The following is a 17,506-nucleotide window of genomic DNA, read 5'->3' as shown; positions in this document are numbered from 1 at the left end:
TTCATTGTAAACAAGAGAAGGGCGGAGACCTGGGGATAGGGGTGGGAAGATGGATTGTAAAGTCAGTGACAGGAATTTGAGGAAGTTTTTTCCCTCAGTACTTATGTTCCTTATGAGCTATGAATCAAAGAATCTTTTGGGACTCACAGGGGATAACAGGGAGGTCAGAAGCTGGATATGGTTGACAATATAAATCAGGTGACCAGTGGGTAAAACAGCAAGACTAAGGAAAAAGTCGTAGCATTGCTGGCTGGCAATGCATGAGGGCCCCAGGTGAGGTTGGCGATGATCAGATTATAGTTTCAAAGGTGGGATGGTGGTGTGACTTTCCTGCAGCTGTCAGCAGCCCAGTGTGGGTTCAGTGAGTGAAAACAGTTGAGTTACACCAGGATTAATTAAAAAAAAATTACTTTCCCTCAGGTGCTCCGTAACATCTGAATAACAGATTTCAGATAAGTTGCAAGAGTTGGCACATGGAGATGTAAGAAGCTCAGCTGAGCTGGAGGAAGAACTGAGCTGCCTGGTGGTAGAGTGGCCAATTAGAAACAAGCAGCCCCAAAATGAAAGTAACAGTTAAACCTTTAATCACTGTGATAGTATAAGAGGCTAACCCAGAAAAAGTTCTGACTCCCACTCTATTCCATTTAACCTGTGGTTGAGGGTCTCTGGTTTAGGGGCGGGTAGACCAGCACAAAAGTAAGGATCCTATTATTGACGAGGGAACCCCAAACAAAAGGTTCCAGCAGTTTTGTTGACCTGGGGGGCCAAGGAAGGATGGAGAAGAATGCAGACCCTTGAAGAGCAAGGTTAGCCAGGAGCCTAAGTCCTTGCCTGCAACACCCCACAGCACCTGCAACGCGTTTGCTGGGCATCAAGTCTGGTGCAGGAGGCAGTGCTCCCGCTCCCAGAGGAGGCCTGGCAGGTCAAATCTTTGTGATTGCTTGCGTTTGGCCTGATAAATCACACGTAGTTATTTTGGTCTGGAGCCAGGTTGCTCACATGAAGCTTATAAAAAGGGTGAAGAGCAGCTGTCTGTGTGCTGGAATTTCCGACAAAAGGTCAAAAAAGTCATGTATTGGGAAGTTATTTCAATTTGAAGTTATTTCAGAGGTGATGAGGCAGATTGGGTCAGATAAGTCAAAGGTTAAGTCAGACAGTCAGGTGTGCTTCCAAACTGCCATGAAATCAATCTGAGGATTTGTTATGAAGCATATTTCTAAGTCTCAGTGTAGACTCAATGATCGGCGCATACATGCCCACTTCAAGCAAACAGCTGGGGGATTTTGCTGCCAATATATGACCACAGGTTTAGAAAAACTGTCTGTTTTAAAAGTATGGGTGGATTGGGGCACCTGGGGGGCTCAGTTGGTTAAGCGTCCAATCTTGACTTCAGCTCAGGTTGTGGTCTCAGGGTCCTGGGATCCAGCCTGGATGGGGTCTACAGTCAGTGGGGAGTCTGCTTGAGGATTCTCTCTCTCCTCCTGCCTGTCCCCCTACTCACACACGTTCTGTCTCTCTCTCTAAAAAAAAAAATAAAATAAATCTAAAAAAAATGAAATAAAATAAAAATATGGGTGGCCATATATAGAGTGAAAATGAATATTGTCAAACATGAGATCATCACATGTGAGAGAGGTATAAATTAACATCAGAAGCAGAAAGGAACCAAGAAACTTCTCAGCAAGGAAGAGGGAGAGGAGAGGAGAGGAGAGGGGCTTAACTACTGATGACATTAGAAAAAGCAGGTAACACTAGCTCACTTTCTACTTTCTAGTGTGATCATAATAATAGTGCTAGCAGCATCCTCTGGATGGCTCTTCTTTTTTTTTTTTAAGATTTTATTTATTTATTTGAGAGAGAGAGTGCACAAGCAGGGGAGCAGTAGAGGGAAAGGAAGAAGCAGGCTCCCCACTGAGCAGGGAGTCCCATGTGGGGCTCCATCCCAGGACCCTGAGATCATGACCTGAGCTGAAAGCAGATGCTTAACCCACTGAGCCACCCAGGTGCCTCTGGATGGCTCATTTTATACCCATTTCACAAACTAGGCCATTGAGGCTCAGAGAGTTTTAGAGACTTGTCCAAGATTGTCACAGCTAGTAGGAAAAAATCACATTCAGTCCGCCTATTATGCTGCTCCATATCCTCAACTTTGTCTCTCAATCAGCATGAAGTGTATTTGGCTTCCTTCCCTACGTACCTCTGATAGAATAGTTCCCCCACAGCAGAAATCTAGAGGTTTAATTCAAATCATTTGCAGTGATTTGGCCTTGCTCTTCTTGTTTTCCTTTGTTTCTCCTGCAAGCCTGTCATGTTGGACAACCCCCTCTTTGAGGTTACTTTCTGTCTTCCATCTTTCTCGCAGGGACATTGACTTTCTCTTCTGACCTCTTTTGCAGCAGGTTCAACAGTCCGCAATAAACATACAAACAGGGATGCCTGGGTGGCTCAGTGGTTGAGTGGCTGCCTTCCACTCAGGGCATGATCCCGGGGTCCTGGGATCGAGTCCCATATCGGACTCCCCATAGGGAGCCTGCTTCTCCCTCTGCCTCTCTCTGAGTATCTTATGAATAAATAAATAAAATCTTTAAAAATAAATAAACACACAAGCAGACACTAAACTAACATACTAAAGTCTATAATTAGATAAAATTTCAATGCATGATTTTTTTTTTAATGGAGATGGTCCATTTCTAATGGAAGACCAAACAAAACTGAAGCTTTGGTAGCCACTATTCATTCCTTTTGAAAACAACATTCAAAAGTATATCTCTTTTGAAATTTTATACCTTCACTATTATTTTGAGAAAAGTCACATTTTTAAGCTGAGATTTCACAGGGGATTTAGCATCTACCCATGGATCTGTGAACACTTTTTACTGTATTGATTTGTGACTATTTTAACAAGAAAAAGTAGGCCATTTATTTTCAAACCGATAGAGTCGATTCACTACCCAAATAAACACAAATTTTTGCATCCCAGTTATTTTCAGAAAATCAATGTAAAACTGGAATTTGCCAAGAGAAAGAAAATGAGTTAGCTGGATGCACACTGAAATAAATCTTTATTCTAGCTTAAAGCTGTTTGCGTACATGCTCCTAAAGCGGATCCATAGCAGACAAATTGGATTTCAGATTGCTTTAACTTCAGCAAATAGACATTCAATTGTCTTTCTCAAAGAAAGGATATGTTTGCAAAATAGCATGTATTTATAGGCTTCTCAAACAAAAATCTTGTCACTGGCCTACTACCATGATTATTATTTACGGTAGCTTTTTTTTGAAATGAGAGAAGGATTCATACCAATTCAGGCACTGTCTCACTAAATCTCCATATCAGGGTGCCTTGGTGGCCCAGGTGGTTAAGTGTCTGCCTTCAGGTGAGGTTGTGATCCCAGGATCCTAGGATTGAGCCTCGTGTCAGGCTCCCTGCTCAGTGGGAAGCCTACTTCTCCCTCTCCTTCCTACTTGTGCTATCTTTGTCACTATCTCTGTCTTTTTCTCACTCTGTCAAAATAAAATATAAAATAAAACAATAAAATAAATGAAATGAAATGAAATTAAAAAATATCTCCATTTATCAACAAAGTTGATCCCTGTGAAGATAAAAAGGTTTGGCATAAACCCTAGTATAACTAACTTGGTTTTTGGAAACTGAACCCTTGGCTTTATCTAACCAGATCATTAAGAGGCCCTGCTTGGCTTTCAGGAGGCAATGCATACTTTTAATTTTTTTTTCCTGTGTGGCATTTTAGAATACCCTCAAATTATTAAATTTAGGATTCTCAGGTTAGGACTTCATTTTATACCATGGAATTGAGAAATAGTAATTGAAATGCAGAATATTTTTCAAAAGTTTTTTTGGTTTAATTAATCCATCAGATATTCATAGAAAAGTATGGGAGATAAAATGACTATTCTTTTTTCTTTTCAAAATTTATTATTTTATTTTTTATTATTTAAAAAATATTTTATTTAAATTCAATTAGCCAACATAGAGTATAACACCTAGCACTCATCTCATCACATGCCCTCCTTAGTCCCTGTCACCTAGTTACCTCATCTTCCCCACCCACTTCCCCTTCTGCAACCCTTTGTTTCCCAGAGTTAGGAGTCTCTCATGGTTTGTCTTCCTTTCTAATTTTTCCTCACTAAGTTTCCCTCCTTTCCCTATGGTCCCTTTCAGTATTGCTTCTTTCCACATATGAGTGAGACCATATGATTGTCTTTCTCCGATTTACTTATTCACTCAGCATAATACCCTCCAGGTCCATCCATGTAGAAGCAAATGGTGGGTATTTGTCCTTTCTGATGATTGAGTAATATTCCATTGTATATAGAGACCATATCTTCTTTATCCATTCATCTGTCGAAGAACATTGTGGCTCCTTCCACCATTTGACTATTGTGGACATTGCTGCTATGAACATTAGGGTGTAGGTGTCTCTGCGTTTCACTACATCAGCATCTTTGGGGTAAATACCCAGTAGTGCAATTGCTGGGTTGTAGGGTAGCTCTATTTTTAACTTCTTGAAGAACCTCCACACTGTTTTCCAGAGTGTCTGTATCAGCTTGCATTCCCACCAACAGGGCAAGACGGTTCCCCTTTCTCCACATCCTCTCCATCATTTGTTGTTTCCTGTCTTGTTAATTTTAGCCATTCTCACCAGTATAAAGTAGTATCTCATTGTGGTTTTGATTTGTAGTTCCCTGATGGCAAGTGAATGTGGAGCATTTTTTCATGTGCTTGTTGGCCATGTGTATGTCTTCTTTGGAGAAATGTCTGTTCATGTCTTCTCCCTATTTCATGCCTGGATTTTTTGTTTCTTGGGTGTTGAGATATAGACAGAGAGAGAAGCAAGCTTCATGCAGGGAGCCTGATGTGGGACTCGATCCTTGGATTCCAGGATCATGCCCCAAGTAGAAGGCTGGTGCTCAACCACTGAGCAACCCAGGTGTCCCTGATGGTTACTTTTTAATCTTTTCAATTATTATTTATTATGATATCATTATTATTCTCGGCTACCACATATAAATAACTAAATCCATTTTACAGGAAACAAAGTTCAATCTGAAATATGCTTCTCTCCCGGTGCCTACTCTAATACTGTCAAATACTACCAAGGAAAGAGGTCATAATTTGATTTCTGGTACACTCTACATCTGTATTACCTAAGCAGTACTTGGAATGTGGAGAATGTGTGGGGAAGATGTCATGACTGAACGAACATACAGGCAATCGCAAGGGCTTAGTACTCCAGTGCTCACTATGGAGAAACTTTTTGCTTGTTTTTGCATTTATTTAAAGGTCAGTGTTACAAACAACTTTGATTTTTTTAAAGTCAGGAATAAATGCTTATAATTTCCCTATCAGAATGCATTTTATAGTAACATCCTGGCATTGATTAATCTTATGTCTTAAAATATCCTTTCTAAAAATTTTTTTTTTAATAAAATAAAATAAAATGTCCTTTATGCCGCTTTTTCTTAGGGTATAGAACTGCAGAGGGATTGCAGTTGAGGAGGTAGATAAATGCAATAAAATAATAAAAGGCCTCAATATTTTGTTATAAATTTTCAGTCTCAGACTGTCTTAAAAATACTGTTCCTCCTATTGTTGTCAATAATAGTCATTTTATCCTAGAGGAGAGCACAGGCAACAACCTTTTTGAACTTGGCCACAGCAACTTCTTGCAGGGGCCACAGCAGCTTCCCTTGAAGGCAAGGGAAACAAAAGCAAAAATGAACTTTTGGGACTTCATCAAGATAAAAGGCTTTTGCACAGCAAAGGAAATAGTCAACAAAACTAAAAGACAATCTACAGACAGGAGAAGGTATTTGCAAATGACATTAGATAAAGGGCTAGTATCCAAGATCTGTAAAGAACTTATCAAATTCAGGGACGCCTGGGTGGCTCAGCAATTGAGCGTCTGCCCAGGGTATGATCCCGGAGTCCCGGGATTGAGTCCCGGCCTATGTCTCTGCCTCTCTCTCTGTGTGTCTCATGAGTAAATGAATAAAATCTTAAAAAAAAAAAAAAAAAATAACCATTAATTACTTTTTCTACATAAGATCAATCTATTATTCTTGGCAACATATGAGTCTGTTTCTTTATTTGAAAGAGAAATAAATGGGTATCCTAGCTAATGGTAAAGTTGGTTTATTATGGTATTTGTCTACCTAAATGATTTTGTCTGTCAAATGTCTTTTGAAATAGAAAAAGAGAAGATCAATACCATTATTGTTGATCAGGTTAGTCCATTTAGAGTTAACTAAAAATTAGAAAACTCTGGGATCAGTGTTTTTGTTTGTTCATTTGTTTGTTTTAGTAAAGTTTAGTTTTAGTTTTAGTAAAGGCCCTACTCTAAGGTTTGGCAAAGTCTAGCCTCTATTTACTTGATTCATGACCTGAAGATACTAATTGATCTTCCATAGTTACCAAGAGCCCTATGAGAAGATAACTTTGAAGAATTTTCTTCAAATTTTGAGGAAGAAAGCTATTTCCTCATTGGGCTCTCAGTAACTATGGAAGCTCTTTGACCATATTTTAGCATATATACAATAATATATTCATAATATACAATCATATGTATATATAGCATCTATTAACATGTATACAGTTTTGTCAGTTAGTGCTTCCGAGTAAATAGTCAATATATAATTTATCAAGACGATAGGTTGAAATGTATTGTCATGAACCTTGTGGAGAAATATCTCCTGACTTGGAACCAAAAAACACTTCTATTCTAAAGTTGTCTACTTAATTAGTTTTGTATCTTTAGATAATTCATTTCTACTTTCTGCCCCCGAGTTTAGTCATCTGTGCTGAATAGACTACTATTTCACAGATTTATAGTAAGAGGCATATGAGATTATATAACTCAAACCATATAGTAACTATAAGAAGTACTGTATCTATAAGATGGTAATATTATCACTGTTAAATAGATTGATAATAGATAGTATTTTTAAAATATCTATGTGGATGAATACCACATGAGCTTAATTCTCCTACTGAGGATCATGAACACATGATCAGGGACAGGTTAGAGGTGCCTCTTCTGAGTTGGCTTCGCCTCCCTACATCTTAGGTAAAATGGAGTGAAAAACAAAGAAAAATAACTCTGGAAGAATAATGCATCAGGAACCAAGTATAACTTGCACATACATGTGATTATATCTTTAAGATGATTCCTGGAAGTGATAGTGCCATGTCAAAAGTTGATTGTCTCCATAATTGTAATGAATGTCACTAAACTGGCTTTGATAGGGTTGTACCAATTCATATTCTTTCTATTCATGTATCAGACTGCCTTTTACCAATACCTCTGTTGGTGTGCTGCCAAAATTGAGACACTCACTCTAAGTAAAAAAATGATATATCAATTTGGTTTTAAGTTTATCTTATTATGAGAATTATTTTATGTATAGAAGCTTTTGGTCTTCACTTTTTCTGGTGAGCTATATGTTTTGTAAATAATTCTCCCCTTATTCCATCTATTCTTTTTTGACATTCTTCTTTTGATTATTTTAAAATTATGTATAAACAGAATATGTATTTTTGTACTTTAGCATTATTTTTCTACTGTAACTTCTATGTTTTATGTAATTTTTAGAAGTTTTCTCAAATTTGAGGTTATAGGATAGTTGTCTTATGATTTGTTCTAGTGCTTTTATGTTTTCATATATTATATTAAATCTGTCAACAAACTGGGATTCATTCTGGTATAAGTCATGGGATATAAATTGAAATTTATTTTTCCAGCTGATTTGTTAGTTGTTGCAACACTATTTATCATATTATACTTTAAAATATCCAATAGGGATAGTCTATTGTATTATGTAAACTTTATTCACAGATAATTGCTATTTTTATGAACTTTGATCTTCTTTAACTTGAACATGATATACCTGTCCATTTATTACATCTTTTATTCATTCGGACTTTTAAAAATATTTTATTTATTACAGAACGTGTATATTTTCCTATTGAGTTGAAATTTCTGTTAGATGATATGAATGGACTGATCTTAAGTGTAAGATCTATATTTCAACAAATGTTTACATCTGAATAACTATCATCCCAACCAAGATAAATATTTCCTCGGAAATTTCCTAATGTCAAAGTCCAGTCAATTCCCACCACCCAGAGGCAGCCGCTGTTAAATTTCTATCACTACAGCTTAGTTTTAAAATGTTTTGAGATTCGCCCACCTTGTTATGAATAGCAGGATTCTTATTGGGGAAAAATGTTCCATTTTGTGAGTATATCACAATTTTCTATTCATTCTTAGATTCATGGACACTTCTAATAGTCGGATGTATGAATATTCTTTTAACAATCTTTTTTGTGGACTTATATTTCTTTCCGAAATATATAGGAGTGAAATTGTATGCTAATATAATAAGAAACTGCCAGTTTCCAAGGTGCTTGACAGTTTTCCTAATCCTCCTAGAAATATATATAAATAGCTACTCAATTCACCAACATTTAGTGTTGTCAGACTTTTACCCATGTATATGGATGTGTGGTAATATGTCATTGCGGGTTTAATGTGTCTCTTTCTCCTAATTAGTGATATTGAGCACTTTTTCATGTAATTATTGGATACTTGAATACCTTCATTTTTTCTGCGCAACTCTTTTTTGTTCCATTAAGATATCATTTGGATGTGGAGAAAGGGGAACCCTCTTGCACTTTTGGTGGGAATGTGAACTGGTGCAGCCACTCTGGAAAACTGTGTGGAGGTTCCTCAAAGAGTTAAAAATAGACCTGCCCTATGACCCAGCAATTGCACTCTGGGGATTTACCCCAAAGATACAGATGCAGTGAAAGGCCGGGACACCTGCACCCCGATGTTTCTAGCAGCAATGGCCACAGTAGCCAAACTGTGGAAGGAGCCTCGGTGTCCTTCGAAAGATGAATGGATAAAGAAGATGTGGTTTATGTATACAATGGAATATTACTCAGCCATTAGAAACGACAAATACCCACCACTTGCTTCAACGTGGATGGAACTGGAGGGTATTATGCTGAGTTAAATACGTCAATAGGAGAAGGACAAACATTATATGGTCTCATTCATTTGGGGAATATAAAAATTAGTGAAAGGGAATAAAGGGAAAGGAGAGAAAATGAGTGGGGAGTATCAGAGAGGGAGACAGAATGTGAGAGACTCCTAACTCTGGGAAACGAACTGGGGGTGGTGGAAGGGGAGGTGGGTGGGGGGTGGGGGTGACTGGGTGATGGGCACTGAGGGGGGCACTTGATGAGATGAGCACTGGGTGTTATTCTATATGTTGGCAAATTGAACACCAATAAAAAATAAATGTATTTTAAAAAAAGATTTCATTTGTATTGATGTGTAATTTAAATGAAATGCACCCATTTAAAAATGTACAGTATGAGTTACGAAAATTTATACTTTATTGTGACCGCAACTAAAATTAAAATGTAACATTTCTACCACCTGAAATGTTGCCTCTTTCAATCAATCCTTACTCTAAGATTTCAATCAATCTTACTCTATTAACTTCAGAAAACAACTATAAAGAGAAGAAAATAAACATCACTTTAATCCTATCTTCAGCTAAAGTAATTTTTAAAGCTGTGATAGCTATCATATTATTTCTTCTTAATTGACCTTAGTCTCTCTTTTGTATTTGTTTTATATTTTGTCCCAACTTGAGGTTTATACATATTACTTTGTTTAATTAATGCTTAATTATGAATATTTTCTTATTTAATTAATCATTATTTAAAACACAATTGTTAATAGATACATAAAGTGACAGATGTAATATTTATTAACAATTTTCTCCCTTATTCTTTCATTCAAAAACTATTTATTGAGTATTCTCTGTTATAATTGCAATATAGAGTGTAGACATGACATAATTCAGAAGTTGAGTGTATTTATCCTTCCCACTAGCTAAGAGGGGTGTGTATTCCTGATTATAAGTCATTTGAAAAGATCTTTTCATTTTCCTTTGTGTTTATTACTATAAAATAACATGAAGATTGGAATTACCAAGGTGCAAATGTACTTTTAATGAGATGAAAGACATACTTTAGTTTGATGGGATGATCATACTTGGAGGTAGGAATACTCAAGCATGCACAAGTGATAGGATACATTTGTAATTTGATGGAAAAGAGAAAATAATGTTTGAGAAGCATGTAATATGCATTTTATAATGATAGAACAAAGAAATAATAGTTTGGAAGCTCAGATGATTTTACATATATTCATCCTTCAGTGCAAAACAGCAAATAGTTTAAACAGAAAAAAACTTTTGTCTGATCGAATGTTGTGCTAATATAAATATTGTATTAAATACAAATGGTTTGGGTTTAAGTAATCCAACATGTATTTTAGTCCGTGTATCATCTTCCACAAAATATTGTTCCCTGGTTTGATATTTCTGTCCTAGTTTTTTTTTTTCAAAGTAATTTTCAGTGCAAAAGTGTAGCATCTGGGTAGAGTTAATTGGCTGGCTGGATTAGTTGCTTTCTGCTCACTTCATGTTATTGTGCATACGCTGTACTTAAAAGACCATAGCTAAATCTAAGCATGATTAACTATCTGGAAATTCCACAGACACAACAAATTTCTTATCAAACTGCAAATGCTTCTTTGTTTTCCATAAAGATAATTTGGTCAGTTTTTAGCATACTAAAAATGGGGCAGTGGAAAGTTCTGTCAGTTTGAATGAACTGAAATCTTCATGTTCATTAAGTCCAGATATAACTTAATCTGAGCTTAATCTCTTGTGGAAGAGGTCATTTTTTAATATACCAACTCCTTTCTTTTTTCTTTTTCTTATCTCCTATCCCAACAGGGTACCTATTAGAGAAATTCTTCCAGGATATATGGATTCTACAGGTGTGAAGCATTCAAAGATATAACCCTAACAGTCAGGAGGAGGAATCATGACTCCTGCCTGGGAAAGACAGTGACATAAAGAAATCAAAGCAGTGAAAGAGCTTCCTAGGGAAGTTGTCTGTGCGCCTTTGAATGAAAACCAGATGGAAGAAGCAGTGCTCTCAGTTCCCTGAAAGCCCAAGGTAAGTTTCTTCCAAAGTCATAAATGATGCAATTACACTTTAGATGTCTTTGTACAATATTTTGCCTTCTCCTTTTATTGAGGGCCTGAGACTTTGGGATGTATTCAATATAAACTGTTTACATGAAAAAAAAAAGAGATAAATGAGTATACATGTTTAAGTAGAGCAATGTTGGTAACAGTTGTCTGTTTTCCTATGTTTGGCCAAATATAATCCCTGAGAACCCCGTTCTTCAGAATTCAAATATGAAAACTACTCAGTATTAATTCAGGCAAGAAATTTCCATGCTGAATCTATGGCTGTATCTATTATGAAGTTTCATAAAGAAATACTGAACTGCCAATTAGTTAGGAAAAGATAGATGTCTTTAAGTATCTCAGTCTAATGAGACCATATGTCTTATAAAACTTCAGCTGTCACTAGGAAAGAAAACCTAGTTGACAAGTATTTATTTAGGTATAAAAGGGCAGTGAGTAATTGGGAGCTGAATGTTCTTACACTTTAAAGAATTCTTACACTGACAAAAGAGAATGATTATAATTATTGTGAAAAATTGGAACTGAATTAAGGTCAGTGTCTATAATGTTCTGACTACATGGGTGTGACTCAGGTCATTATAGTACCTGAGATACATTAGTGGCAGGTGAAAAGACAAGGGAGGACTTGTGAAATACAAAGAAAAAAGGGTCTATCGATAAAGGTGTCTAAACCTTTTAGGCAAATCCATGTGAAGATTTATCTAGGGGAAAGTGGAGTGGATGAGGGGAAACTCACTTGGAAAGTGTGGATATTCTAAGCCTTTTTCAAAAGCCTTGTGTGAAGGATAAATTTCCAAGGGATCCCCATGGGGCACAGTATTTATAGAGTAATTTGCATCTCAAAGATCTTTCCTTATCTCTATGTCACATCTCATTTTTCTATCAGTTTTGTAATCTAAGCGAGACATCCTATTTGATGGATGGTCACACAATTTTCTGTGTCAGAGCAGGCCCTGAAAACAAACTTGGTCCTCTCCAAGGTCCTATGCGCTTTTCACCACACTATACTAAACAGGATGTTTTCCACATTCTATTCTTTTCTAGGAGTGGAATGTTTCACCTGCCTCCAGTTCAATATGTACTGCAGTTGCCTATTCAGCATCAGAACATTGAGGGCTGCTAGTTTGTCCCTAGCTGAGAGAGTGCCAGAGAGGCTTTGCTCACCTAAGGACTAAGTGTGAGTACATCCTCAGCAATCCACTGATTGCTATTTCTGTGGTGCAAGATGCAAAGGTGGCTAAAAGTCTAGGTAACCGTGCTTCCTAAGAAGCTGTGGTGGACATTGGCCTCATCTCCTGAGAAGAGGCAAGCAAGTGTTCATGTAAGTAATTTACTGTTTAGAAATAACTGTGGCCTGTTTAGAAATAACTGTGGCCACTATAATGGGGAAAAAAAAGCACCTAATATTAAAAAGAAAAGTGATTTTCTTGGAGATGGGAAAATAGTGTTATGGTTGCTGTAACTTTTTATTTTTTAAGAAGATTTATTTATTTATTTGGGAGAGAGAGAATGAGCAGGAGGGGCAGAGGGGGAGGGAGAGAGAATCTTAAGCAGATTCCAAGCTGAGAGTAAAGCACAACTGAGGGTTGGGTCCTAGGATTTGCCTAGATGACCTGAGGCAAAACCAAGTGTTGATGTTTAACCAACTGAGCCACCCAGGTGCTCCCCTTACTGTAAACTTAAAAAAAGAAAGAAAAAAAGATGATGGTTTCTAGAACTGATACTCTGGTTTGCTGAAAAGTATTTGTGACACGAATTACCGATTTTCAAAAAAAAATTAAATTTTTGGAACTTCTTAAGAAATGCTTCTCACTACTTGTTAAAGAGCTCAATTTAACTTAATTTTGGTTTGATAAATCCAAAGAAATCCAAGGACTCTGCATTATACTGATAGCATACTTATCAATATTATCATTACACAGGTTAAAGTTAAGATACAACCTCTGGCCCTTTATATTATCTGCTTATTTGGATTCTGGATTAACTGCTATGTTTTGTTTAATTTTTCCTAATAACACTGCATTTTTATTTGTGCATTTATTCAGTTTATATTTACTGCCCTATTTTCAAATATAGCATTTTATTACTCTGGAGAACAAATTTTCCCTTTAGGTATATTCTGACTTCATGGGTACATTTCAAATAACAAAGTAGGCAGAAAATGCTGTCTCTGTATAGATCACCAGTTCAGATAGTTCTCTTAAAATGAATTTCAGTAAGTACAGTTCTCAATTTTTATCTTTGGAATCAAATGGCACTGAATATTAACAAAGATGTGAGTTCACTGATGCTATACCAAAATCATTAGCATTGATGAGACAAAAGTGAAATTAAGATAAAAGAAAAAATCATGATAAAAGTGAATGCTCTATCTTCTGAAGTCTTTGGCAAAAAAATAAAAAGCTTTCATTTTTATTTTTCAAGTATTTGATAGTCAGAGTCAATTTAAAGTAACCTTGTCTTAGATCTCAGTTTAATTATTCACTTAATTGTTCTTACTGATAAAAATGAAGTCACTAACCAAATTATTTATAAGTTGTACTTGATCCTATAAACTGTAAAAGCATTAGGGCTCTACATGTCTTATTTAGCTCCCTCTTCCAGAAACAGGTCCTGGTGAAGCATATGTCCTTGATATAGTTCTTTAGTTTAATTATTAATGGCACCTGCCATTAAGACCAATAAGAGGGTTAACCAGAAAAAAGATAGAGTTACACATTTGGGTGATTTTATATCGTTCTTACAATGAAATGCAAATAAGTCCATTGAAAATTAAATCCATAAGTCTTCTGTTTTCAAAGAAGGTTATAGAGAGTTTTCAGAAAGAAAGAATAATAATGGAAACAAGAGGAGAAAAATAGTTAAGAGTGCATAAGAGAACGTGATTCAGCACCAAAGGTCATCGCCACAATTGCTGTGATTAAGAAGAAAATCTGGAACTAAGACTTCTGGCAGCCAGAGCAAGAGGTTAAGTGCTTTGCTCTGATTAGCAAAAGGGAGAAAATGTCAGTTTTCAGAGGAAAGCAAGATGTTCTAGGACTGTGTTTGATGATAGTAGTGCCTAGCTATCAGCAACAGATGCAGGAGGATGATAGCCTAACATATCAGGCTTATTCTCACATATGAGGAGATGTTTGAGGTTAGACAGTTGTGGTGCTGATGTACCAGGTCAGGAGTGTCAGGGCCAAGCTCTCTGCAATTCTCCTGATCTCATCTTTTGTTCTCAGATGGTTTGCTGAGCTTCAGCCACCTAATACCAAGGGAGATCATGTTTGAGATACCAGTAGTTGGTAGTATTTAAGAGACTTTGGTATCATGTAGCAAAGTCCCACATGTAGAAACTAGAGTTTACATGGGAGGACCCAAAGCCCAGTCATATGGGATCACTGGCCATACAAGACTGGGTTCATACAGAAGGGACAGAATGAAGATCTTGTGGGATCTGGTGTCCGAAGTGTTGGTTTGCTCACACAGAACAATACAGAAGCCAGTGTACATGGCTAGCTGGGCTGAAAATACAGAGACAGTTTAAAATTTATACCTCCCTTAGCATTTTCCAGACCAGTCACAAGATGTGGAGTCAAGTGCAAGAGGATCTAAGTTGTGGGAACTTAAACACTATCATAGAAGGAAGTAGATGAATCTCAATTTTAATTCAGAGATAAATATTAGATGGTAAAAAATCTGGTATATTTTGATTGATAAAGCAGTAGAAAATGAAGAAAACATTTCATGCAGAGGGAGTAGAATTTACAGTATGTATATTCAGTAAATACAGTAAATCCAATGGCACATTAAACAATTTTTATATGTATTTCTTCTAATACAATATTTAAATATTATGGCACATTTTTAGGAGGATTCTATGCTTTTAAACACAATACAGCAATTACACATAGTAATACTTAGGAATGTTCAACCAGTTGACCCATTCAATGTAAATGTGTTTACAAGTGCATTTAAGTTTATTGTTTTATTTGGCAATATCCCAACAAGAAGACTAGCAACTAAAGTTATGCTTTTGAATTCTGTATTCTACTTGGACATCTCAATCTTGAAAAGTGGTCACTAAACACATATTCAAATGAATTCTTAAATATTGGTAGAGAGAATGGTTTACCCATATTTTGAAATTTTGATTTCTCCTTGGTTCACAAGGAAATTCCAACAATTATAAAGTTATTATTGTTTTGGAGCCACTAAGGTTGAAACTTCATAGATGTTAAGATTGAAAAAAAGTCCCAATTTTGTAAAAGCCTTTCCCACAATTCATATCTTTGTGCATTTGGATGAAATGTTAATGATAATGGACAGCTGTGCTTTGTATCCGAAAATAGCATCTGTGGAATGCTAGCATTATAAAAGAGTGAAAAACACAGCCACAGATCATGGAACTGGTAGGAATTACAACAGACATATAACTGAAGGTCAAATCATTTTAAAACTGAGATTTTTGTTGTTATTCAATTAATGACTTGGAAGATGTCCCTGAAGGAGTTTTTTAATTATATAGCCCAAAATTTTAAAAAAGGCATTTCCTGCAATGCTTGTCTGTATAACACTTGTATCTTGTTTTGAGATGTGATAATAAGTTAAGAAAAATACTCATTTTCATAAACACAGATTTTCCTGTTCCTCATCAGAAATTTCCCTAGAGATACTGTAGCAATTCTCCAGCAACATTCTATGAATCAGAGGTCATTAACTGTATAGGTAGAAAACTGACTACCTCAGGGTAGACTTCCCAGGGATGAAGGATGGGTTTTTCAGTTATTTTCATCTTTGTTCAAAGTGTCTTGACTTAGCACTGGACATAACAAATTAAGCAATGCAGACAAAAATGAAGTATAATAGTAGATGTATATCAAGATAAGTTAAGGGTTTTTTTTTTTTAAATTCTTTAATTCACATCAAATAGAAGAAAGGTCTCTACAGAATAAGTTATTTACAGAATGAAGATAAACATCAGTTGGGGTTTCTTTTAATAATTTACCTAAATATGAAAAGCCTGTCTTCAAGTGTCTTTGCCTATCGTGTTTGATTCAAGAAAATCTAAATGCTATAAAAATCACCAGTCTGCGTCTCCATGACATAACACACAATTAATTCCTCCCGCATGTGGCAATCTGCTGGGCTGTGTCAGGTCTGCCATCCACGTGGTGATTCAGAAAACCACCTTCTTTTTCTTTTGTGATTTTGCCATCTCCTAGCACATTGGAGTCCTTTGCTCTTAGCTAGAAAACGGAAAGAGAGAGGATGGGTAAGGCAAATACTCTTCTTAACCATATCAGCCTCGAGGTGCAAAATGCAACTTCCATTTGCAGTGCTACTGGCCGGAATTAGTAATATGGCCGTCGTGGAATTCCCCAGAGAGAGGGATAGAGAAGTAAAGACTGTCAGAGTAGCTGCTTTGCAGACACAACTTTACCCAGCAGAAGAAGGCTAGGAAATTTTAGTGGACAGCTGACTCAAAAAGCTTGGAATTACTTGTGTTGGGGTGGACCTTCTAAAATCTTGGAGAAATATCAAAGTGTATGAGAACAAGGTCTCTGTCTCAGGATGCTACAATTTTCAAACATATTGAAAGCTCAAATCTTTTCTCTGAGGACGAGAAGTAAGCAGCAAGATGCCAAAGTTAGGTATGTATACTCACTTGGAGGCTCAGCCCCTAAGCTACCTGTCTGGGCCTTGCTGATCATGGACTCCACACTGAAAACATGGATTTATTTTAAACTAGCTATGTATAACACAGCCTGTTTAGTCAGGAAGGACTTATGGAAGGTTCTTACAGAATTCCACCACTAGCAATCTTGCCTCTTTCCATTTCTTCAATGCGCTGCATGAAACCCTTGAACTAATCAATGCATGACCATGCCTGAAAAGTTACTGGGACATTTTCCTTCCACTCTATATAAATTGAATCATCCACAGTGGATCAGGTGTTTAGGCTCACATTATAAGTACGTTTCCAGAGTGTTCAAATTGGGTTTATGCTCTTTAATTTCCTGACTTAAAATATATTGAATATTAGACTAGAAGTGGTGTTTTGGGAGGATGTAACCCATCCTGGCTTTGTTTAAAAGTGAGTGAATATGCCAGAAAGAATATTCTTGCTAGACATTAAGCAGCTATGTAGTGCAGAGCTGATGCCCATGTCTATAGGATCATGCCTTCTCCTCTGGGACTGCTTTCTAATTCTTTTTTCTTCCTTACTGATGAATATATGTGAATATTAACTTTGTTTTATTTAATTAGCCATCAGCTAAAGAATAAATCTAGACACTGGCATTATTTTTATTACAAGCATATTCTTTTGAAATGTAATTTATATAAATGAATACCAAGATGAAAAGTTGAAATCAAGATGTAATTGATTTTTTTTTTCAGCCAGCTGTTGACAGGG

General features: G+C 36.4%; 1 protein-coding gene and 1 long non-coding RNA gene across 5 annotated transcripts in view; one reads left to right on the top strand and one right to left on the bottom strand.

The window, feature by feature from the left end:
• Nucleotides 1-12,419, top strand: part of LOC144296487 (uncharacterized) — a 28,147-nt gene extending 15,728 nt beyond the window's left edge. Inside the window, exons 4-5 of the long non-coding RNA XR_013363592.1 lie at nucleotides 10,840-11,065; nucleotides 12,148-12,419. This is a non-coding gene — a long non-coding RNA (uncharacterized LOC144296487). The remainder of the gene's footprint in view (nucleotides 1-10,839; nucleotides 11,066-12,147) is intronic.
• A 3,565-nt stretch (nucleotides 12,420-15,984) lies between these two features.
• The window catches only part of LOC144295930 (disintegrin and metalloproteinase domain-containing protein 20-like), a 159,723-nt gene continuing 158,201 nt past the window's right edge, over nucleotides 15,985-17,506 (bottom strand). For all 4 annotated transcript variants that reach the window (XR_013363073.1, XR_013363076.1, XR_013363072.1 and 1 more), the window contains exon 4: nucleotides 15,985-16,337. The gene's annotated coding sequence lies outside the window, so the exon portion shown is untranslated. The remainder of the gene's footprint in view (nucleotides 16,338-17,506) is intronic.

The sequence above is a fragment of the Canis aureus genome, chromosome 24, assembly GCF_053574225.1.
Source record: "Canis aureus isolate CA01 chromosome 24, VMU_Caureus_v.1.0, whole genome shotgun sequence".
NCBI classification, from domain to species: domain Eukaryota; kingdom Metazoa; phylum Chordata; class Mammalia; order Carnivora; family Canidae; genus Canis; species Canis aureus.
The sequence above is the reverse complement of the archived record's forward strand: the minus strand, read 5'-3'. Positions and strand labels throughout refer to the sequence as shown.